The 24577-nt window shown below is 47.1% G+C and overlaps 1 long non-coding RNA gene across 2 annotated transcripts; it reads right to left on the bottom strand.

Moving 5' to 3' along the window:
- Window positions 1-182: 182 nt before the first annotated feature.
- Window positions 183-18341, bottom strand: LOC140904272 (uncharacterized). 2 transcript variants are annotated; one of them, XR_012156479.1, is made up of 4 exons: window positions 17887-18341; window positions 17372-17482; window positions 2516-2603; window positions 183-2242 (listed from the first exon to the last, which is right to left on the bottom strand). It is a non-coding gene; the product is annotated as an uncharacterized lncRNA (long non-coding RNA). The 2 variants fall into 2 exon arrangements; XR_012156480.1 differs by lacking the exon at window positions 2516-2603.
- Between the last annotated feature and the right edge of the window lie 6236 nt (window positions 18342-24577).

Below are 24577 nucleotides of genomic sequence, written 5' to 3'. Positions count from 1 at the left end.
TGGTGTTCATGCGGAGATATTCCCATTTAAATACATTGAAGACTGACTGAAAGGCTGTGTGTCTGTGTGGATAGTATAAAATGATTATTATTCATTTACAATGCAAGAAAATATTATTTGGGCATTTGTAGTAATATTAATTTATATCGGAAACAATATAATGAATACAATAAAAGTTAGCAGACATTTTTATTTTATGTTTATTTTGTAAACAAATACAATATTACAATACAAATAAAAAAAATTAAAAAATCAAACCAGCAAAGTCTCCTAACAAAGAAATTATAAAAAAATTTATTAACACAATAATAGGCATGTTAAAACCCTAACCTTTACTAATGTGAAAGGTGAGCCTGCTTCTTCACTGTCAGTTTATCCAGTCATGGCTCAATGGAGGACAGTGCCACATGCAATGGAGAATGACTATCCGAACTATTCTTGTACTTTGTCTTAATGACACTTATGGTTGAGACGCCAGTCTCACAGAGGTTTGTTGAAGGAAATGGGAGAAGAGTTTTCAGAGCAATTTCAGTAAGCTCAGGATATTCTGCTTTCACTTTTATCCAATAGGAAGCAAACGATGTTGTAGTTTCGAAACTCATCTTCAATCTTTCGTCAGCAGCCAGCTCCAACAATTTATCCTCCGTAGTGACAATTAAGTCATCTTTCAATGGAATAAATGGATTTTGGATCCATCCAGTCCCTTTCTGTGGATCTTCTTCTGCTGGAAAGTTAAACTCAAAACATTCTGCCAAATTCGTCAAGTGTTCACTGATGACATTTCATAGAGATGTAACATCAAGGTCTTCACCTGCATTGGTGATGATTGTTGCTAAGTTGTGAAACATGTCATAACGATCTCTTGACACTCGACTCGTCCATGCTTTTAGCTTTTGTTTCTGTCCATCAATCTTGTCTGCCATTGTAAGACACGAAGCCATCCTTCCCTTCATGGAGGTGTTGAGATCATTAAAAGATGGCAAAGATATCAAGCAAATAAGCCAGCTTGGCTATCCAATCCTCATCTCGGAACAATTGTGACCAGTTTGGTTTTTTGTCAAGAAGAAACTCGGCAAGCTCGTTTTGGAGCTCAAATACTCTTGACAGGACGTTTCCCCTCGATAACCAATGTACATTGGCATGCAGTAGGAGCTGTTTATGATCAGCTCCCATATCATCACATAATGCAGTGAACAGTCTCGAATTTAAAGCATTTGCCTTTACATGGTTCACAATTTTTATAACCTCGCTGAGCACACTGTTCAGTTCTGTTGACATTTTTTTTGTTGCAAGACTTTCTTGGTGAAGGAAGCAGTACAGCGACTTGCATTCGGGTGCAAGCGCCTTAATCTGGGTAACCACTCCCGAATGCCGTCCTGTCATTGCAGGAGCACCTTCAGAACATACGCCTACACAGAACTTGAAATCCAACCCACATTTGTTAACGATGTAGTCGCTCACAGTCTTGAACACTTCAGAACTAGTTGTTTTTGTTGGTAGTGAAGCAGAAACAAACTCTTCCTTCAAATCACCCTCATGTTCAAAGCGCACATTACACCATCAGAATTGCTGTATTAGCAAGGTCTGTACGTTCATCAAGCTTCAAAGAAAAGTACTTTGCTAATTTAATCTGGCCTATGAGCTGATCTTCCATATCGTGAGCCAGATCGTGAATTCGTCGAGCGATAGTGTCATCTGAAAGTGGCACCTGAGCCACTTTCTTTGCCGCCGGCTCGCCCACCATTTCCATGCAGACATCTTTAATACCGCTTATCACTGGTGTCTCACCGATTGTGTATGGCTTTTTAGCCTTAGCAATGCGAAGCGCTACTTTATAAGAAGTTTGCAAAGCAGAATTATTTATATTACACTTCAAAGATCTGTTTCTGATGACCTTGTAAATCAACATGCTTTCTTTCAAAGAACTCTTTCGGCTTTGAACCAATTTCATTATGTTTTGTATTTAAACTCCTCTTGAGCTTTGACGACTTCATTGCGTTGTTAGCCAACACATTGCCACAAATAACGCACTACGGTTTTGGCATGCCACCATCATTCGTGGCTACAAAACCGAACTGAATGTTTGAGAAGTCTATTTCTGAGTAAAGCTAGTGCGAATTCTTTTTGTTGACAATACTTCGGTTTCATTTACATTGCTGTCAGCTGATTCAGAATTACTTGCGTGTTCAGCAACTGGATGTCTTTGCTTGATAAATACGTCAATTGGGCCTCGCTTTGCCATCTGTAAATTAGGCATAAAAATAATTAATATAAATTCCATTACCCCGGGTATATACTTAATTTATGATATTAGTATGAAAGCCGAATAAATGCATTGGAATGCTTTTATTGAGAAATATGTGCAGGAGAACATTGATTAATAGGGTAAGTAATGTTAGGATAAGAAGATAATACAAATTTTAAAATTAAATTGCAAACAGGATAATAATTGGAAAGTTAAGATGGTTTGAACATATGGAAAGAATGAATAATGAACATCAAAAATAAGATTTACCTGTCTGAAAGATATGGAGTGAGAAAGCGAGGAATTTCGAGAACTTCCTGGCAGAAACACGTAAGTTTGATGCTAGAAGAGGGGTAGGCTATAAGTAAGAACAATGAGAGCGTGTATGAAACGATATATGGCTATGGAGGAAGTGAGGATGTTATGCTCATACAAAGCACACGGGATCTTTTCAGGGGGAAAAGGCAAATACGCCGCATTTATTGAAAATACAACAGTTAGCAATGCTTTTCAGTCTCTCTCTCTCTCTCTCACACACAGACACACACACACACAGAGTCCTTCCAGTAGCTGTTTATAGTTACCAGTCTGTTGTAGCTCAAGTCAATCTAATGGCCAGTTAGATTGAGCATGAGTGAGGAGCTGGGCTCTGTCAGTCGCGATCCGATGCTCCAAGGCTTTGCAGGACTGAACCCAGAGTTCCATGCCAAAACACTCCAGCTTTATAGTTGTAAATTCCCATTTGAGTCCATGCATTTTGCAATGTCATCCTGTAATCATTAGTCCTTAAGTGGTGTTAATCTTGGGGTTTTCTGCTGTTATTATTTGATGGTTATTGTTGGGCTTCCCATCGTTATCTCCTATTTGTTGTCTCGCCTTCAGGGGTGCCTGTCTCACCTCTGAGGTCGTCAGTGCTGCTAACATGTTTAGCATCCGATACAATGGATGTTTTCTAATTGTCTCCTGGTCTTTCCAAGTCTCTCACTTTTTCTTTTAGAGTAGCAGCCATGTTAGTCTGTATCCACAAAAAGAAAAGGAGTACTTGTGGCACCTTAGAGACTAACAAATTTATTTGAGCACAAGCTTTTGTGAGCTACAGATCACTTCATTGGATGCATGCAGTGGAAAATACAGTAGGGGGATTTTATATACACAGAGAACATGAAAAAATGGGTGTTACCATACACACTGTAATGAGAGTGATTGGGTAAGGTGAGCTATTACCAGCAGGAGAGAAAAAAAAAACTTTTGTGGTGATAATCAAGGTGGGCCATTTCCAGCAGTTGACAAGAACATCTGAGGAACAGTCGGGGGGGGGGAGAGGAAATAAACATGGGGAAATAGTTTCACTTTGTGTAATGACACATCCACTCCCAGTCTTTATTTAAGCCTAATATATGGTGTAGAGTGGAATAAAAAACAAAAAAACTTCAAAAACAGACTCCAACGAGAGACTGCTGAATTGGAATTAATTTGCAAACTGGATCCAATTAACTTAGGCTTGAATAGAGACTGGGAGTGGATGGGTCATTATACAAAGTAAAACTATTTCCCCATGTTTATCCCCCCCGCCCCCCCACCCCGACTGTTCCTCAGACATTCTTGTCAACTGCTGGAAATGGTCCACCTTGATTATCACTACAAAAGGTTTCCCCCCCACCTCCCCCGCCCCCCCCGCTCTCCTGCTGGTAATAGCTCACCTTAAGGGATCACTCTCATTACAGTGTGTATGGTAACACCCATTGTTTCATGTTCTCTATGTATATAAATCTCCCCACTGTATTTTCCACGGTATGCATCCGATGAAGTGAGCTGTAGCTCACAAAAGCTTATGCTCAAATAAATTGGTTAGTCTCTAAGGTGCCACAAGTCCTCCTGTCCTTTTTGCGGATACAGACTAACACGGCTGCTACTCTGAAACCTGTCATTCCTTTCTGTTATTCAAAAAGGGTGGCTGGCAGAATGAAATCAAAGTTTACATCAATTCTTATAGTACAATTAGTACAATTATAAAATCCTGCTCCTACAAGGACTGTCTATTTGGCTATAGGTGTGTGGGGCTCAAGAAGGGCAACTGGGGAGATTTCAGAGCAGGCTTCAATTTAATTTCACATCAAAATTGCCCCAGGCACTTTCCCTGCAGAGAGACACTCCAGATTCTGCCACGCTGGGAAAATGCTTGATCACTTTATTACAGTGCAGACCTGGCCCCTCCCTCCAGGACTAAACCCACCAGAGACATTTTTCAATCCTCCCAGTAACAAACTTTCTGAACCAAATGGTAGAACAGAAGAGAACCAAAGGAGTCACTTTGGGGGATTCCCCCAGACTTGGTTCCCAGGGCAGCATGCTCCCAGGCAGGGGGAATAGGGAGACTCAGGAACTTGCTTTTCCTCCTTCTGCTCCTCCCCTTGTTCACAGACAAGGGAATCTGTCCCAGGATGCTGCAATAAGTATGTCTGGGCAAGTCAAAGATCTGGGAATTTCTCTCCCCACTTATTTCTCCCACTGCCCCTGTCAGTCTCTCTCCTCTTTCCCTTTCGATCTCCTTTCCCCTCTCTCTGCCCCTCCGGTTTGGACAGTCCCATTCCGGGGTCATTTTCTTCCCCATGGCTGGATCAGCTCCTGCAACTACTACTGAGAGGAGAGATGAGGAATGAGGAGGGGTTGTTTGTGCAGAATCATTTTGCTGCCCATCCTCGGCACCTTCCTTGAGGTCTCTGGCTCAGGAGCTGATGTTGGCAGAGCGTAAGTCTGCCTTAGGGGACTTGTTCCAACTGGAGAAATTCCTCACCTTGGCTCAGCACAGAAGAAATTTTAAATAAAGTCACTCTCCAGCACAGATCCCACTGGGACAGAAGGAGCAGCTCAACTTGAGCTTCCAGATAACAGTGGAGGAAACAGCAGCATCTCAGCCAGGAAGCTCAATCCAAGTCTCCTCAGTAAAGAGAGAGAGTCTGGCTTTTAAAAGACTTTAAATAAAATCAGAATAGAAAGTAATAGTAAAAATAAAAAAAAAACAAAAAAAAAACCAAACAAACAAATTCATCAAAACAACTGCCCATCGCTAAAACTATTAAGTGCATTTCCAGCAGCCCACCCCTGAATAATGTGATCCAAATTATGTATGAGTAGAATATCTAAATTCCAAATGAAGGCAGAAATCCACTAAAAAATAAATTAAAAAATGAAGCCCATTGGCAATGCCAGTACCAGATACTTTGCATTGTTTGTTTTTCAAAATGGCTGTCTTTGCTTGACTCAAAATGATGTTCACAAGGCATATTACAGATCTATTTGTGAATCCATATTTAATGGTAAAAGGAAATACACTATGAGAAAAATCAAGGAACTATAACCAAAAGACACCCTGAAGTACAACAAATAATGGGTGTAACCTGGAACAAGTAAGAAACAGATGAGAAACAGTCTTCCCCCATGTCACAGGGCACACATGGACACGTTCAGAATCAAATGATGCACACATTCGAGGCCATACCCCTGTGAAGAATTCTCCATTGGAGATCACCCATATGCTTCGCAATCACAGGATTGTGTAGAGACCAACAGGCTGGATAGACAGAGTCTGCCGCCAGAAACTGTCATCTCCACACTGAACCAGGATAATCAATAAGCATTTGAAAATGCTGAATCTTTACCATAATCATATACAGGTATAATGCTTTGGGGCCTAAGCTATTAAAAGTACATTTGTAAGACTCACTGAAGGTAAGCAAATCGCCATGCCTATCAATGTCCCAATCCACAGCAGGAGCAACAGGCAAGGAAATAGAACTGTGAGTATAATCGGGCACGGCTTGCTCAAAGGGACATTTGTCCAGATCAGCAACACTGTGTCTCCAATAAAAAAAAAAGAAACCAGCAAACAGAATGAAAACCAAGCTAGCGGCAATGGCCTCTGCTGAGACCCATGCAGAATTAGAAAAAAAATCAGTTGAACTCATTTTCTTCCACCTGCTGCAATAAGTGCACCCTGAACTTTGCTGTCCAACAGGTCCCACAAGCACAGGTGTTTTTAAAATATTTTTCAAGCTGTCCTACAACCCAGCATCATTATTGCCATGAAAGTCTTTTTTAAGTTCTGCAACACCCGGCTCTAACTGCTCCATTCTCTGGCAGAGGCCCAGAGTTGTCTGCTGTATATACATTGACTTTGCCACCTCCCACCATTGCCTCAAGGAAGGAAAGGCGTCCTTTGGAGGCAACCAGGTGCCACAAAAAATATTTAAAAGAGTCCCCAAAATGAACATCCTGTACAAGGCAAGTGTTAAAATGCTAGTATGGGTGACAGTCTCCCACAGAGAGAAGAGAACACAAATGAGACCGAACACGATCTGAAATCCCAGCTGGGACAATGCAACTAGAAAGCAAATGATGAATAAACACATAAAAAGCCCTGCCCAAGTGGGTCCTAGACAAAGAGCTGGTACCAGTACTCAACCAGCTGTACGGCTGGGCATAAGGTTGGAAATGCTGTCGCAACACTGACAGACCCTGGTCATCAGCAGGCAGGATCAAACCTGGGACTTCTGGAGCTCAGTGGTCTTGGTGCCACTAGATGGGCCAGAACACGACACCCAGGGGGCGTGTAGGTTATACTATCCCACATCAGTCCGGTCAGCAGCCTGTCAAAGAGCTGAAAGTCACTGAGCAGACAGTGGATGAGGTTCCAGATGACTCCTATCCAATCTGTTGTTAAGAGTACAATTGAAATTGCTCCCCCCCACCCCAAATTAAAATATCACCTGTCAAAAAACCAATTTGCCAAAAGAGCACCCAAGCGCTGGGAAGGAAAAAAAAAGAAAAAGTTCCCTGTATTTCCCTCCAGGAGGATTTTACACATTAATCAAAAAAAGATGATATTGCTCAAAAGTAGCTTGACCCATCAATAAACGTCCTGGAACAACGGCCTGCAGGGCCAGCCCATCTGCAAAGAGAAAGGCAACTCCCACACTCCCCGTGGAACCAGGACTCAGAAAAACCTCCCCTCTCCAATCAGAAAGCCAATTGGTTTGGTGCCTGCATCTCTGCAAGAGTCCTGCAGGAATGAAACGTCCACTTTCTTCTGAGACAGGCCCTCAGAAAGAGCCTGTAGGAGGTACACAGTCACAGAGAGCGCTGCCTAGTGGGAAGGGGAGGTTTTTGGCAGGGTGTCTCCCTGTTGCAAGCACAGCCCGGTCCTTCAGTGTCCCTGCCACAGGGGTTTCCCGTTCTCCCCATGAGCATAGAAGCTCTACTAGGCTGGGCCCTTGGACAGTCCAGGCCTTCCCCAGCTGGTCTTTCACCGAGGTGGGGACTCCTGGTAAAAGTAATACCCGGCAGCGACCCAGGCCCCCTGAGCAGTGTGTTCCCTGACTGCACTGGCCAAACCAGCCTGCTTCACAGTGCCCTCAGAAACTGGGGCCCCCTCCACCGTCCGCAGCTATTTTTTAATAGGGGGCTTTCCTACAAGCCAGAGTCCCCAGCGAAGGCCGCGGATTCCACAGCAACAGGCTCTGCCTCCATTTCATAGTCAGGAGTCCCAGAACCAGTCATGCCATCTTCCCCCAGCTTGTAAAGGGCATTACCTCCCCAGAGGGCTCTGCAGCCCATTAGCCCGGCAGTCTCAGCCATAGCCCCTTCGCTCTTTCCTCAGAGAAACACCCATGTTCCCAGGCCCAGGCCCAGGCAGCAGCCACAAATGCTAAGAAATTTCCATGCCCTGTCACTGGCCAATAACGGCCACTGACCCACCCCAGAGGTGGCTGCATCTCAGGGTTGGAGAAAGGAACCCCTTATGGAGACCATTTGTCATGGGGTTTGGGGATACTCTGGTCAGAGTCACTGAGCCATAGTCACAGGGTTTAAGGCCAGAAGGGACCCCCTGGTCTTCTGGCCTGACCTCCTGTATATCACAGACCACCAGCACCAACCAGCATCGCACACTAAACCCAACAACTGACCTGAGACCAAAGTCTCACAGCCCACAGGAACCTAAACTATTCTGTGCTACGGGAAGAGGAGTGGAGGGACACAGTTGCACCAGTGCCAGAGGGCCCAGCAATGGCAGGGAAATTAATCAGTCAGATACACCCAGATAATCCTGGCAAGTGACCTGGCACTCCACACTCTAGAGGAAGGAAGGAAATACTTAAGGTCGCTGCCAATCTGACCTAGGCTGACTCTACTGTTGTGATCATAGAATATCAGGGTTGGAAGGGACCTCAGGAGGTCATCTAGTCCAACCCCCTGCTCAAAGCAGGACCAATCCCCAATTAAATCATCCCAGCCAGCGCTTTGTCAAGCCTGACCTTAAAAACTTCTAAGGAAGGAGATTCTACCACCTCCCTAGGTAAAGCATTCCAGTGTTTCACCACCCTCCTAGTGAAGAATTTTTTCCTAATATCCAACCTAAACCTCCCCAACTGCAACTTGAGACCATTACTCCTTGTCCTGTCCTCTTCTACCACTGAGAATAGTCTAGAACCATCCTCTCTGGAACCACCTCTCAGGTAGTTGAAAGCAGCTATCAAATCCCCCCTCATTCTTCTCTTCTGCAGGCTCAACAATCCCAGCTCCCTCAGCCTCTCCTCATAACTCATGTGTTCCAGTCCCCTAATCATTTTTGTTGCCCTTCGCTGGACTCTCTCCAATTTATCCACATCCTTCTTGTAGTGTGGGGCCCAAAACTGGACACAGTACTCCAGATGAGGCCTCACCAATATCGAATAGAGGGGGACGATCACGTCCCTCGATCTGCTCACTATGCCCTTACTTATACATCCCAAAATGCCATTGGCCTTCTTGGCAACAAGGGTACACTGCTGACTCATATCCAGCTTCTCATCCACTGTCACCCCTAGGTCTTTTTCCGCAGAACTGCTGCCGAGCCATTCGGTCCGTAGTCTGTAGCTGTGCATTGAGTTCTTTCGTCCTAAGTGCAGGACCCTGCACTTATCCTTATTCAACCTCATCAGATTTCTTTTCGCCCAATCCTCCAATTTGTCTAGGTCCTTCTGTATCCTATCCCTCCCCTCCAGCGTATCTACCACTCCTCCCAGTTTAGTATCATCCGCAAATTTGTATCAATTAGACCCTGGGAGTGTGAGCAAGAACCCACCAGCCAAACAGCTGCGAGAGGGAATGTTCGGTGCTATCACAGAGCCCTGGCCCCACCCAGTGTCTTGTCTCCAGCCATGGCAGTCTCTGAGGCTTCAGAGGAAGAAGACAAAATAAATAAATAAATAAATAAATACCCAGAATACGTGGGGTGAGAGAATCCCATCCTGACCCCAGCAGGGGGCTGGCTCCAGATCTGAAGCATCGGCTTTTAGGAACATAAGAAATAAACTGGAACCCAAGGCTGCTCAGCCCAACCCCCACTATCCCGCTCATAAACAGTTGAAGGAGGGAGAGGACAAATTGAAGTTGTTTGCCCCCAGGGGAGTGACCCCATCATCCTGCCCGATCTGGGGAAAAGGTAAGGGTCCAGCCAACTGTCCGGTTAGCAGCTGGGAAACACTCATCCCCCAAATATGGGGAAGCCTCTGGCTTTGATGTCTACTAAATATGGGAGACGTCACTTTCATCAGCCAACATTTTAATGGAGATAAATGAGGACACAGATGGTTCTCAAATGAGAGGGGAAAGTTGGTTTTTAGGACATCAACCCCACCCCCTGCAGCTTCTAATCTGGGGAATGACTCAGGAAAACAGGTTCCCTCCAAACAGGAGTTGCTACAATTAAATAAACATAGGGAAGACCTCTAAAACGGAGATTCGTTTTTTAATTCGTTTTTGATAACTACACAGAAAATAGCAAAATCGGAGAGGTGATCTCAATGTTCAGTAATTAAAGAGAAAAGGGAGGAAATCTGAGGAATTTGGGGTCAGTTTTCACAAATTAGAGAGGAAAGTAGGAAAATGTGAGGATTTTAGACAGGATGTATAAAAATTGGTGATTTTTATTTAATTTTTCATGTTATTTAAATCAGATTCTTTTGATTTTATTATTTAAATTAGTATGAGTTTTTCTTTTAAAAAAACCTGTTTAAAATGAATTTTGAATTTAATACACAATATTTGAAGGCCTAGCCTTATTATAATCTCTTAAAATATTTAAATAACAAATAAATATGATGAATCCAGGAGTTTGACATTAAAGGCTGCTTTTCTATGTAAAGAAGCAATCAGGGGGAAAGCATCTAACTTTTGAGGTCAAGATTTATAAATACAGCACAGTAGATCATTAAGGGTTTCAACCTGTGGGCACCAGGGGCTGTGCCACTGGGTGCCACAGATTGGCAAAGTCATCACAGGTGTTGGGACAAAGCCACTGACTCAAAGCCCTGGTCTACACTAGGACTTTAGGTCAAATTTAGCAGCGTTAAATCGATGTAAACATGCACCCGTCCACACGATGAAGCCCTTTTTTTCGACTTAAAGGGCTCTTAAAATTGATTTCCTTACTCCACCCCTGACAAGTGGATTAGCGCTTAAATCGGCCTTGCCAGGTCGAATTTGGGGTACTGTGGATGCAATTAGATGGTATTGGCCTCTGGGAGCTATCCCAGAGTGCTCCATTGTGGCTGCTCTGGACAGCACTCTCAACTCAGATGCACTGGCCAGGCAGACAGGAAAAGAACCGTGAACTTTTGAATCTCATTTCCTGTTTGGCCAGCGTGGCAAGCTGCAGGTGACCATGCAGAGCTCATCAGCAGAGGTGACCATGATGGAGTCCCAGAATCGCAAAAGAGCTCCAGCATGGACCGAACGGGAGGTACGGGATCTGATCACTGTATGGGGAGAGGAATCCGTGCTATCAGAACTCCGTTCCAGTTTTCAAAATGCCAAAACCTTTGTCAAAATCTCCCAGGGCATGAAGGACAGAGGCCATAACAGGGACCCGAAGCAGTGCCGCATGAAACTTAAGGAGCTGAGGCAAGCCTACCAGAAAACCAGAGAGGCAAACGGCTGCTCCGGGTCAGAGCCCCAAACATGCCGCTTCTATGATGAGCTGCATGCCATTTTAGGGGGTTCAGCCACCACTACCCCAGCCGTGTTGTTTGACTCCTTCAATGGAGATGGAGGCAACATGGAAGCAGGTTTTGGGGATGAAGAAGAAGATGATGATGATGAGGTTGTAGATAGCTCACAGCAAGAAAGTGGAGAAACCGGTTTTCCCGACAGCCAGGAACTGTTTCTCACCCTGGACCTGGAGCCAGTACCCTCCAAACCCACCCAAGGCTGCCTCCTGGACCCGGCAGGCGGAGAAGGGACCTCTGGTGAGTGTACCTTTTAAAATACTATACATGGTTTAAAAGCAAGCATGTGAAAGGATTAATTTGCCCTGGCATTCGTGGCTCTCCTGGATGTACTCCCAAAGCCTTTGCAAAAGGTTTCTGGGGAGCGCAGCCTTATTGCGTCCTCCATGGTAGGACACTTTACCACTCCAGGCCAGTAACACGTGCTCGGGAATCATTGTACAACAAAGCATTGCAGTGTATGTTTGCTGGAGTTCAAACAACATCCGTTCTTTCTCTCTCTGTGTTATCCTCAGGAGAGTGAGATATCATTCATGGTCACCTGGTTGAAATAGGGTGCTTTTCTTCAGGGGACACTCAGTTCCTGCTGGGCTGTTTGCCTGTGGCTGAACAGAAATGTTCCCCGCTGTTAGTCACGGGGAGGGGGGAGGGTTGAGGGGGTAGCCACGCAGTGGGGGGAGGCAAAATGCGACCTTGTAACGAAAGCACATGTGCTATGTATGTAATGTTAACAGCAAGGTTTACCCTGAAAGAGTGTAGCCACTGTTTTATAAAATGTGTCTTTTTAAATACCACTGTCCCTTTTTTTTCTCCACCAGCTGCATGTGTTTCAATGATCACAGGATCTTCTCCTTCCCAGAGGCTAGTGAAGATTAGAAAGAAAAAAAAACGCACTCGTGATGAAATGTTCTCTGAGCTCATGCTGTCCTCCCACACTGACAGAGCACAGATGAATGCGTGGAGGCAAATAACGTCAGAGTGCAGGAAAGCACAAAATGACCGGGAGGAGAGGTGGTGGGCTAAAGAGAGTAAGTGGTGGGCTGAAGAGAGTAAGTGGCGGGCTGAAGAGAGGGCTGAAGCTGAAAGGTGGTGGCAGCGTGATGAGAGGAGGCAGGATTCAATGCTGAGGCTGCTGGAGGATCAAACCAGTATGCTCCAGTGTATGGCTGAGCTGCAGCAAAGGCAGCAGGAGCACAGACAGCCGCTACAGCCCCTGTGTAACCAACCACCCTCCTCCCCAAGTTCCATAGCCTCCTCACCCAGACGCCCAAGAACGCGGTGGGGGGGCCTCCGGCCAACCAGCCACTCCACCCCAGAGGATTGCCCAAAAAACAGAAGGTTGGCATTCAATAAATTTTAAAGTTGTAAACTTTTAAAGTGCTGTGTGGCATTTTCCTTCCCTCCTCCACCACCCCTCCCAGGCTACCTTGGCTGTTATCCCTCTATTTGTGTGATGAATGAATAAAGAATGCATGAATGTGGAGCAACAATGACTTTATTGCCTCTGCAAGTGGTGATTGACAGGAGGAGGAGCGTGTGGTTAGCTTACAGGGAAGTAGAGTGAACCAAGGGGCGGGGGGTTTCACCAAGGAGAAACAAACAGAACTTTCACACCGTAGCCTATCCAGTCATGAAACTGGGTTTCAAAGATTCTCTGATGCGCACTGCGCCCTCCTGTGCTCTTCTAACCGCCCTGGTGTCTGGCTGCCAGGCGATTTCCCTCAACCAGCTTCCAGGCGATTTGCCTCAACTTCCCACCCCGCCATAAATGTCTCCCCCTTACTCTCACAGATATTGTGAAGAGCACAGCAAGCAGTAATAACAGTGGGAATATTGGTTTCGCTGAGGTCTAAGCGAGTCAGTAAACTGCGCCAGCGCGCTTTTAAACGTCCAAATGCCCATTCTACCACCATTCTGCATTTGCTCAGCCTGTAGTTGAACAGCTCCTGACTACTGTCCAGGCTGCCTGTGTACGGCTTCATGAGCCATGGCATTAAGGGGTAGGCTGGGTCCCCAAGGATACATATAGGCATTTCAACATCCCCAACAGTTATTTTCTGGTCTGGGAATAAAGTCCCTTCCTGCAGCTTTTGAAACAGACCAGAGTTCCTGAAGATGCAAGTGTCATGTAACTTTCCCGGCCATCCCACGTTGATGTTGGTGAAACGTCCCTTGTGATCCACCAGAGCTTGCAGCAGTATTGAAAAGTACCCCTTGCGGTTTATGTACTCGCCAGCTTGGTGCTCCGGTGCCAAGATAGGGATATGGGTTCCATCTATAGCCCCACCACAGTTAGGGAATCCCCTTGCAGCAAAGCCATCCACTATGACCTGCACATTTCCCAGGGTCACTACCCTTGATATCAGCAGATCTTTGATTGCATGGGCTACTTGCCTCACAGCAGCCCCAACAGTAGATTTGCCCACTCCAAATTGATTCCCAACTGACCGGTAGCTATCTGGTGTTGCAAGCTTCCACAGGGCTATCGCCACTCGCTTCTCAACTGTGAGGGCTGCTCTCATCTTGGTATTCATGCGCCTCAGGGCAGGGGAAAGCAAGTCACAAAGTTCCATGAAAGTGCCCTTATGCATGCGAAAGTTTCGCAGCCACTGGGAATCGTCCCAGACCTGCAACACTATGCGGTCCCACCAGTCTGTGCTTGTTTCCCGAGCCCAGAATCGGCGTTCCACAGCATGAACTTGCCCCATTAGCACCATGATGCATGCATTGGCAGGGCCCATGCTTTCAGAGAAATCTGTGTCCATGTCCTGATCACTCACGTGACCCCGCTGACGTCGCCTCCTCGCCCGGTATCGCTTTGCCAGGTTCTGGTGCTGCATATACTGCTGGATAATGCGTGTGGTGTTTAATGTGCTCCTAATTGCCAAAGTGAGCTGAGCGGCCTCCATGCTTGCCTTGGTATGGCGTCCGCACAGAAAAAAGGCACGGAACGATTGTCTGCCGTTGCTCTGATGGAGGGAGGGGCGACTGACGACATGGCTTACAGGGTTGGCTTACAAGGAATTAAAATCAACAAAGGGGGTGGCTTTACATCAATGAGTATTTCAGGCAGGACTTCACAGAGGGTTCCAATAAGAAATGGTGCACCTAAGTAATTGTTCTTATTGGAACAAGCAGGTTGGTCTGGCCTCTGATTGATACATGGCTAGATTTACCTTGCTGCACCTTCTCTGTGAGTGACTGCAGTGTGACCTAGAGGAATGAGTCCCCTAGACACGGGAGGAGGCAAATGAGTACAAAACAAATCTGATCTATTTCTTGTTTTGATCCACTCCATCTATCTTTTACGTCTTTGGCTGGCAGCAGATGGTGCAGTAGGACTGCTAGCCATCCTCATCTCTTGTCTGCCTGGCAGAAAATGGTACAAGAGGACTGCTAGCAATCTGTATCGCCTTCCTGCTCGCCATAAGATGGTTCAATAGGACTGACTGCAGGACTAAAGAGAATGACCTGGTCAAGTCACTTCTAATGTAGTCCCTGCACCCATGTCTGCCCAGACACTCCTGGCTGACGCAGCCAGGAGCACCTTGGACATGACGATGACAGCTACCAGTCGTACTGCACCATCTGCTGCCACAAGGCAAGGGATTGCTGCTGCTGTGTAGCAATGCAGTACCATGTCTGCCAGCACCCAGGGGACGTACGGTGATGGTGAGCTGAGCGGGCTCCATGCTTGCCGTGGTATGGCGTCTGCACAGGTAACTCAGGAAAAAAGGGGCAAAACTATTGTCTGCTGCTGCTTTGACGGAGGGAGGGAGGAAACGGGGACCTGATGATATGTACCCAGAACCACCCGCGACAATGTTTTAGCCCCATCAGGCATTGGGATCTCAACCCAGAATTCCAATGGGCAGCGGAGACTGCGGGAACTGTGGGATAGCCACCCACAGTGCAACAGTCCGGAAGTCGACTCTAGCCTCGGTACTGTGGAAGTGCTCCGCCGAGTTAATGCCCTCAATGCACTTAGAGCATTTTCTGTGGGGACACACACACTCGAATATATAAAACCGATTTCCAAAAAACCGACTTCTATAAATTCGACCTAATTTCATAGTGTAGACATACCCAAAGAGACACCAACAAGGAATGTAAGCTGAAGTCTCTTTCAGGTATATTGGAACATTTTCCCAGGCTGACCTGAAATAATCAGTTTAATTCACTAACTAGAGTTATTTTCTCTGTTTAATAAATCACTTAGTTGTAAATGTGAAACATGTTTTGATAAAAGAAGTTTATGTATCCAAGACATTTCAGATGATTTAGTTTCATAAAAATACATTTTATATGCTGCTTTGTGTGTTTAATTAAATTCTAGTTACCATCCTAATGCAGCATAACACAGAATCACTAGCAAAAAGTTAATTTTCTATTAAATAAGCAATATATCATTCACCATTTTCTAATGTACTAAAAATGTACAATTAATAAAAATATGAAAATGTTAAGCTATATAATGTATCTAGTTATAGTGTATCCTCCTTGGTAGCAAAAAGATGTACCTAATCTCAGTGGTGTTGGAACTAGGAGGGCTGGGGGTGGCTGTCGCACCCCCGGGGCTTGAAGTAGTAATAGCAAACACCAAATACATAGTATCAATGGTTTCCATCATCAGCACCCCCCACTATAAAAATTGTTCCAGCACCTCTGCCTAATCTAGTGTAAAGTGTCTATTTAGTTTTAAATCAACATGTTGTAATCGTTGTGTCAACCAAAGGGAATGCACCTTTCTTTAGACAAAAAACCAACAACAACTACAAGTGGAAAAGTTTACTAAACTTCAGTGCTTTATATCAAGGCTTCCCACTGGGTTATTTAAATTATTATTTGAATTGCTGATTTAAATTGCCTTGTTTTAAATCAATCCACCCTGATTTTATATCAATGATCAATAATAGCTAAAGAGGCAAAATGAGTGATTTATCAACATTTTATCAACAGAAAGGAAAAGAGCAACAGTAGCAATAATTTTATTGTAATATTCAAGAATTTGAGAAAAGGACAAAATCTAATGAGATTTTTACGTTAATATTCTATATTTAGATTGGCAGGAAGAAATCTCAAGAGCATATTACCTTAGTAACATAACTACAGAGAAAGTGGGGCAATTTGGGGGGGGGGGTATTTTATATCGATCTTTAGGAATTAGGGAGAAAAAATGGATTAAAAATAATATTTGACAATAGGAGAGAAAAACACCAAGATCTGAGGGTAATTCAATAATTACAGGGGAAAAGGGGGAAAGTTTGAGGGGATTCAACAGGAATGTTCAATAAAGGATCAGAAAGTGATGGTTCCCTCCACCCCCACCATTCACATGCAGAGCAGGGAGCCCTTTGTGTCACTCATGCAAGGGAGGAGGTGTAGAGCAGGAGATGGGCAGGCGGGGGAGTTGAGGGGGGGGGGGGGAAACAGCAGCTGAGAGTGGATCCTCCAGGGGGGACATTGGCTCCCCCTTCCCCTCCTGTGCCCCTTCCAGGCCCTGTTGCTGGCAGAGACTGGCCACCCCACCATCCCCACCCCAGATTCAGCCGTGTTTCAGGCCTCTCCCAAACAGCACCCACTAACCCCCCATCCCATTTGGGCAACAATTTCCCACCTAAACAAGGACAAACTGCTGCAGATGGAATGGGCAGGGGAAACCCACATATCTGAGGAGATTTTAGATTGAGATTTGAGAAATAGAAAGAAAATGGGTTAATATCTGGGAGGGTAAAAGGTGAATCCTCTGAGAGAAAAGTCGGGTGCGGGGAACCAGGTGGATTTGACAGGTTTCGGAGTAGCAGCCCTGTTCGTCTGTATCCGCAAAAAGGACAGGAGGATTTGTGGCACCTTAGCGACTAACATATTTATTAGAGCATAAGCTTTCCTGAGCTGCAGCTCACTTCATGGGGTGGATTTGATAGTCATATTTGATCATTAGAGAGAAAGGAGGAAGAAGTGGAGAGAATTTTTTTCAACATTTGAGGGGAAAGTGACAAAACCAGAGAAGATGCATTTAACTCTCCCCCCCCCCACACACACACATACACTTAAGCCCCCCCCCACACACACACACACCTACCTCTTCCCCTGGTCTTCTCCCCCTGAAATCTCCTGCCTTCCCAGAGACAGTTCAGACTCCCCCGGGTCACACTTGCCTGGTGTCAGGTATCAGAGGGGAAGCCGCGTTAGTCTGTATCCACAAAAACAAGCATGCATCTGAAGCAGTGGGGTTCTTTTACCCACAAAAGCTTAGACCCAAATAAAGCTGTTAGTCTTTACTTGGTGCCACCGGACTCCTCCTTGTTCCAGCTCGCAGGGTCTGTCCCGTCCCGCCACCTCTGGCTCATTGTTCATCCCTCCCTTCCCCACCCCTCCGCCCCCACACAGGCAAGCGGGGGGACCAGCTCTGGGGCCTCTTTCCCCACCTGCAGCCCCCGGGGCTTTGCCTGTCCAGCCGGTCCTGCCCAGAGCTGCAGCAGGCAGCTCCGACCCTCGCCGGGCCCTTGACCGGGGCTGCGAGACCCGAGAACCCCTGGGGCAGAGAGTCACTTTCCTGCCCGTCCCCAGCACTTCCCAGGGGAGCTTCTCACTCACCTGCAGTCTGCAGCCCGGGGGGCTGGTCCCCGCTGGAGAAAGTCCCCCGCGGCTGGGCAGGGAGGGGTTAATGAGGGGCTCCCCCCAGCCCAGACCCCCATTGGGGTGCGGGGAGTCAGCAGCTGCTCAGCCCGGGCTCCCGGGTCAAAATGGAGGGAGCAGCGCCTGGGATTTTAGGAGCATCCGCGCCCAGGTGTCTGGTCTCGGGGCTTTGTTCTGCCTGCTGCCCGCCTCCTTCCTCCCAGCACCCAACGCTCAGCGCTGCAGCAGCCCCTTCCTGTGTCAGCAGCCCCGGGCCTGTCTCCGGCTGCTGGCTGGAGCCTCCCCTCTGTCTTTGCCGGGCGCGGAGCGCTGCCCTGAGCGCCCGCTGCAGGCAGGCTCTTGGGACCAGCTCCTGGCCGCCGCTGCAGGGGCCGAGCCGGAGAGAGGGAATGCCCTGGGGACAGGAACGTGACTCAGTCTCCCTGCCGGAGAGGAGGGGAAGGGGTGAGACAGGGAAAGAGGAGAAAGAAAGGAGCAGACGGAAAATCAGTGGGTGGGGGAGGGGGCTCCCAGTAAGAAGTAGCAAATGACAGCTGAGGCCTCTGAGAAAGTACCTAGATAAAATATCACATAGCCGCAATTATTAACACCAAAACACTTTCGGACAACTGCGGTAAGTTTCGAAATTGTTTTGAGTGTACAAAGAGTATTAACTTCGGTTTTGTCAAATAGAAGGATTGCAGGCCTAGATGCAGATAGATAGGTAAACCTATTCAAAACTTCCCAGCCTTAGTGTGGCTTGTTTAGTATCCCTATCAGAGTTTGAAAGAAAATGACACGTGAACGCTGGAGCTTAGCCTTATGAGTCAAGCCCCCTAACCTTGGCATTTTCAGTGTGGGCTCCCCAAGGCACAGCGGAAAGGGGTGCAGGTTCCTGGGGTGATGGGACTACAGGGGGTCATTGTGGCCATGGGAGTGTCACTGTGAGGGGCAGGGTCCATGAGGGTGTGACTGTGACGGGAGGGCTGTAATGGGGGAGCTATGGGGTGTCTCTGTGACGGGGAGGGGCTGTAAGGCTATGGTCACTTCCAGGCACCCCCTGACATGGGTGTTGAACTGCCCCCTCCTTCTGCGGGTGCTACGTGAATAATGTAACTGAAGTCAACGTACTTAGATCTACTCACCGTGGCGTCTTCACGGCGGTGAGTTGACTGCTGCCGCTCCCCCGTCAACTCCACCTGTGCCTCTCGCGGCGGTGGAGTACAGGAGTCGACGGGAGAGCGCTCATGGGTACATTTATCGCATCTAGACAAAACACGATAAATCAACCCCCGCTGTATTGAACGCTACCTGCCGATTCGGCGGGTAGTATACGCATACCCTAGGTCTCGGTTTAAGTTTTTCTGGAATCTGGATTTTACCATATGGTGGTGGTTATTATGCAGTGATTCCTGTTCCATTTTTTAATTTTGCTATGGCTACCTTTTTCCATTTCTGTCCCCATTCTTCAGGCACAGGGTAGCTACCTGAAGCTTGCTGTTGGCCACCAATATTTATAACAGGGGACAGCACGTCTCTTTTTTTGTAGGTTTTTTACCTCTGTTTCCAGTGTTTTATTTTGTTCCCATGCTTGCTGTCTCTGGACTGCTTGCCACCCTGCTAGGAGAGCGGGAGTGTTCCAGAGCTCTGTGGCTTCTCCTGCTTCTTTTAACTCTTTCTTTGTTTCTGTTACTTGCAACACCAATTTTGTGGCATGTTATCTTAGCCATTTAACAGCCATGGTTATAGTTTGCAATTTTCTACATTTCAAGGCTACAGTCTGCCCTAGCCTTACAAATTCCATTGCATGTTTCTTCCCCACTATATTTTTTTAATTCATATGGACCTCTTTTGCTAGCAACCCAGCATATCCATGCCTTCTAAAACTTTGTGGGGATTTTCAGGGAGAGGATAAGCGGGTTCCCTAATACATAATTTTCTACCACGTTAGATTGTGATTCCTACAGAGGGCAGCTTGCTTACTTACCAGATCAGCGGTTGGTGTCACCAGTGTGGTCAGATGTTTGGCTGCTTGTGTGTGTTCTCCCTGTGTGGTGCTCCAGCTCTGCCCAGACAGCTGGCACAGCAGATCTCGAGCGAACCGCCCAATGACCACAAAATCTGTTCAGGTGTGAAGGCACTTGGTCAGGTTTATTGCCAACGAAGCATGGTCCTAGCTCCCCAGATCGATGTCTACAGTTATACCCATGAAAATGGACGCAGCTCAGTCAGTGGCCAGACTTCCGATTGCCCCCTTGGCTGGCCAAAGATGCTCCTTCTGAGATCCATCTTTATACGCCAATACAAACAAGTTATGTGTTGCCCCTGACATATCAGAATCATAGAATCATAGAAGATCAGGGTTGGAAGGGACCTCAGGAGGTCATCTAGTCCAACCCCCTGCTCAAAGCAGGACCAATCCCCAATTAAATCATCCCAGCCAGGGCTTTGTCAAGCCTGACCTTAAAAACTTCCAAGGAAGGAGATTCCACCACCTCCCTAGGTAACGCATTCCAGTGTTTCACCACCCTCCTAGTGAAAAAGTTTTTCCTAATATCCAACCTAAATCTCCCCCACTGCAGCTTGAGACCATTACTGCATCCTCTGGGGTGGAGGGTGCCATCCTCTGACGTATCTGGATGCCACCCATTGCCTTATACCTGTTGGTTTGATCAAAACCTATCTATCCATCATGCTGTTATCCTGACCTTATCCTTAAGATGGGTCGGCGTGTTTCTGTTATCTCTGGTGAATGTGCTGGTATCGGGGTGTGCTGGTACCACCTTTCTGGAATGGGTTTGCGTGTGTATTCTTGTGCCTAGCACTACCTAGGAACGTGTGTTTCTGCAATATCAGCCCTGGTCTTGCCAGATTCTGTGAGCAGGACCTGCCTCTGGCTCACACCTTAACTTTGCTTTATATCAGCAAAGTTTTGACCACTACGTTAGTTCAGGCCTCTAATACAAGGGCTTAAGTCTCACGTTCTCTTTCTACTACAATTACTGCAATAACGTTTGTATAAAATATGCCCATGAGGTATCATGTGGAAGCTAACAACACGCTGGTTATTAATGTCACTGTAAAATGCATGTGCTAACCTTAGATGTGACATTCTGAATTTCCTCTGTATGCTGTCACTAGAACATGTTTAACACAAAGACAGCCTCCCTAGGGAACAGTGACGCACAGGTGTGTCCTAGACAAAGGAATGGGGGGTTGCTTCCACTTACCTAAAGCTTCAAGCTAGACCAGCAGGGGTTCTCCTGAGCCTGAACTCAGGAGACGGAGAACTAACAAGGCTCCTGCACACAGAGAGACACAGGAGACTGAATCTCCAGGTGGCTTTGCTGACAGGATGGGTGTATTTATCCCAGTTATATTAACAAGCAGTGACGCATTGAGTCCTTCACAGAGCAGTCTGAGGATGAGCCATGGTAGGAGCTGTGCGCTGCAGAGAAACATCTCTCAGAGTTCACTCATAGAATCATAGAATATCAGGGTTGGAAGGGACCCCAGAAGCTCATCTAGTCCAACCCCCTGCTCAAAGCAGGACCAATTCCCAGTTAAATCATCCCAGCCAGGGCTTTGTCAAGCCTGACCTTAAAAACCTCTAAGGAAGGAGATTCTACCACCTCCCTAGGTAACGCATTCCAGTGTTTCCCCACCCTCTTAGTGAAAAAGTTTTTCCTAATATCCAATCTAAACCTCCCCCAAACTGGTAACTGGTTGTTACTTGCTAGTTTGCTAGTGAGGAAGACAGGCTGGTGTAGCAGGAAGCTGGCACAGTCTAGTCCAGTGGTTCTCAAACTTTTGTACTGGTGACCCCTTTCACACAGCAAGCTTCTGAGTGCGACCCCCCTTATAAATTAAAATCATTTTTTTCTATATTTAACACCATTATAAATGCTGGAGACAAAGCAGGGTTTGGGGTGGAGGCTGACAGCTCGCGACCCCCCCCCCCCATGTAATAACCTCGCAACCCCCTGAGGAGTCCCGACCCCTAGTTTGAGAACCCCTGGTCAAATCACTCTTGCTGAGGTAGGGAGGTAACAGTGGCTCAGAGCTCTGGGTAGCCCCTGCAGTGAGTTCCAGCAGGTGCTCATCAGGTCCCGGGAGGTGGTGAGGGAGAGGCGCATGTGTCATAATGAAAGACGGGGCTCACTGCAACTCCTTCCCTTTCCTTTATGTCTGAGTGCCCCCCCCTCTCCCCGCCCCAGCAGCCAGACCTTGTGCTTTTGCCTCTCCTGGAATGAAATTCTGAAATTCTCCCATTCCTAGACCTTGGGCGACAATACCCTGTGTGAACAACTATCCCCTCTGGAGTAGGGAGTCCCTTTGTAAACTGCTCCAGTCCTGCTCATCTAACCCAGTTCTGCAAGCTGGCTACTGCCAGCCAGTAGAATATCCAAAGTTAAGAACCATTCATTATTTTTGCCAAGGGTGGCTCATCTTGAGACTTTCTTCTTATCCTGCTTGTTTTCCTCACAGATCTCCTATGAAACGAATCCAAATGATTCAGACAGTAAATATTGCAGGAACCAGGGCAACATACAGCATTCATCAGTATTATGGAGCAGCTCCGTCTCCGTCACAGGGGTTTGGAGAAATATGACTACGGGATACCTGGGAAGTGGAGAGGGTGGGAGGAAGGGGCTGTGGGAGTTTTGAGGGATGTGGAGCTGTGGGGGATCCCAGCCCATTCACACACAATTCCTGCCCAGACCCCACTGAGTTAGAGCCTGAGCTCCATGAGCTCTGGCATTCCTCTAGCCCAGTTTCATTTTATTTTCCTTACTTTTCTCAAATATTATTATTCATACTCTTCCCTTCTTGCCACTGCATAATGCCTACCTCACCGCCCACCACACACACCCCTGTTCTCTATCCATGTGGACCCCAGCCACTGTTCCTGATTCGTTACATTCTTCCCAGTCACAAGACAATCCCTTTCCTAGGACAAATGTATACTATCTTGGAGACGTCGTAGGTTGGTAGTGAAACTTCTGCAGATTCATAGGGTCTTGCTTTCCCTTCCCCTTATGCAACAATCACAATCTCTCTTTCCTGCTGTTACCCACTTAATTTAGAGCATCCTGCCTATATTTTACCAAGGGCTGAAGGCGTGATCTGGTTAATTTATGACACCCCTGCTTATATCCTATTGAGGGCTTAAGGCATGACCCAATTACCTGGCAGGAACCTAATAAACCCCCCTGCTTCTGGCAGTCAGGGAGAAGGAGGAAGGAGAGAGGACTGGAGCTTGGAGGTGTGTTGTGAGACTTGAAAGACCAGAGAACTGAAGTAAGGGAGACCCTGCCCTGGCAGGGCAGGGAGACTCCCTCCCCCAGCGTCTAAGGACCGAAGGTACCCCACCCAAGGTGGAAGAGGGTAAGAACCCACAGGGGTTGAGAGGGGCTGTGACTCAGAGTGAGGAGCAAACGCAGACCCCTCCCCGACTTCCCTCCTTTACCACCGTCCCGGGCCACTAGCGGGGGCCCTTGGAGCCCAACAGCAGGGGCAAAGGGTGGTATATTAGCCCCCCACCAAGAAAAGCGCAGGACCCACCATACAAACATCGGCCACCTTGTCACACAGGGTATAAAGATATATCTCAGGGGGAGTGTCTTTGTCCAGTCGAGGGAGGACTGGAAAGTTCCACCATTCACTGAACTGCGGCCATTGTCATGGACATACATGTCTTAGTATCCTCGTAGAGTCTGCCAGGGGCTATTACCATGCTTCGTTGACAATAAACCTGGCCAGGTACCTTCAGACCTTAACGGATCAATGGTCATTGGTCGGTTCTCTCACGGTCCGCTGTGCCAGCTGTCTGCACAGAGCTGGGGCAGCAGGACACAGGAAGAACACACACACACACAGCCAAACATCTAACCACAGCATGTATGCCGCTAACCTGGCTACTGTAAAGGAACCTGCAAAGTTATCGCCACCTGGCAGAGGAAGGAATAAGGCTGCTGTCCTTAACTTCTGGGAGAGGATTGCTGAGTGCTTCCATGGAAGTTACATTGAGATCGCTCAGGAAGATTCAAGGGACATCCCTGTGCACATAAACCAACTGCTCCAGGTGCCCCCTCCTCCCCCAACTCTAGAGGGGAATGAAAAGCAGACAGCAACGCTACCTCTCTCTGTTGTACCGCTACCTCCTGTCGTACGAGTAGATGAATGAAAAGTCGAAAGCTCTGCACTGCTAATTTTGCGGGTGCCCTCCCTGTGATGGAAATTTTATTTCCCATACACAGCTGCTGAGAGTGACTGGATTGTGCTGGTGTCAAAACCAGGTCCCAGCATGCAGCACCCCTGGGCACCTGTCCCCTATAGTCCTCCTCCTCCTCGCTGTTCATGACAAAGACCTGTGACGTGGGCCCCTCAGCAGGAACCACTGTGGGGTGCTGGTGGGGTCTCCACCAATTAACAGTGGCAGGTTCATGGCTCAGCATGGGATCGATTGTTGGCCTCGCTGGTGGTACGCCAGCCCCAGTTCCTTGTCTTTCAGGCAGCCCTGCTGCTGATCCTTGCCATGAACCTCCTCTTGCAGCCCCTGAGCAATCTGCTCACAGATGACAATGTTTCTGTGGCTGGATCAGAACTGTGTGTCCACACAGACCCAGGAGAGCCAATATTTCCTGTCTACTCCAGGCAAGGGCTTGTC

Source organism: Lepidochelys kempii, chromosome 28, assembly GCF_965140265.1.
Source record: "Lepidochelys kempii isolate rLepKem1 chromosome 28, rLepKem1.hap2, whole genome shotgun sequence".
NCBI classification, from domain to species: Eukaryota; Metazoa; Chordata; order Testudines; family Cheloniidae; genus Lepidochelys; species Lepidochelys kempii.
Note: the sequence above shows the minus strand (reverse complement) of the source record. Positions and strands in the feature narration are given on the sequence as shown.